The sequence below is a fragment of the Lipotes vexillifer genome, unplaced genomic scaffold (genome assembly GCF_000442215.2).
Source record: "Lipotes vexillifer unplaced genomic scaffold, Lipotes_vexillifer_v1.1 scaffold1263, whole genome shotgun sequence".
NCBI classification, from domain to species: Eukaryota; Metazoa; Chordata; class Mammalia; order Artiodactyla; family Lipotidae; genus Lipotes; species Lipotes vexillifer.
This window is the reverse complement of record NW_006785259.1, coordinates 84,730-85,146: the sequence shown is the minus strand read 5'-3', so window position 1 is coordinate 85,146 and position 417 is coordinate 84,730. Positions and strand designations below refer to the sequence as shown.

The window sequence follows — 417 nt, the reverse complement described above, 5'->3', positions numbered from 1 at the left end:
CCCATGTCCCCTGCATCGGCAGGCGGACTCTCAACCACTGCGCCACCAGGGAAGCCCCTCTTTTTTTATTTACAAGAAGTAGATGTTCAGTATTTTAAAATAAGAAAAGAAAAAAAAACACAGAGAAGCCAAAAAAGGAAAGAAAGGAAGACATAAATTGAAAGCAAGAAGGAGAAAGAGAGAGGAAGAGAGGGAGGGAAGAAAGGAAGGAAAAAAGGAAAGGAGGAAGGGAGAAAGGAAAGAAAATTGAAAGAGAGGAAGAAAGGGGGGAGGACGGGGGAGAGGGAGGGAGGGAGGGAGGGAGCGAGGAAGGAAGGAAAGAAAGTTGAAAGAGAGAGGAAGAAAGCGGGGAGGACGGGGGAGAGGGAGGGAGGGAGGGGAGGGACGGAGGGAGGGAGGAAGGAAGGGAGGGAGGAA

The 417-nt window shown here is 49.9% G+C and overlaps 1 protein-coding gene across 2 annotated transcripts in view; it reads right to left on the bottom strand.

The window, feature by feature from the left end:
- The window catches only part of IQSEC2 (IQ motif and Sec7 domain ArfGEF 2), a 78,348-nt gene that overhangs the window by 18,718 nt on the left and 59,213 nt on the right, over positions 1 to 417 (bottom strand). The window lies entirely within an intron of this gene.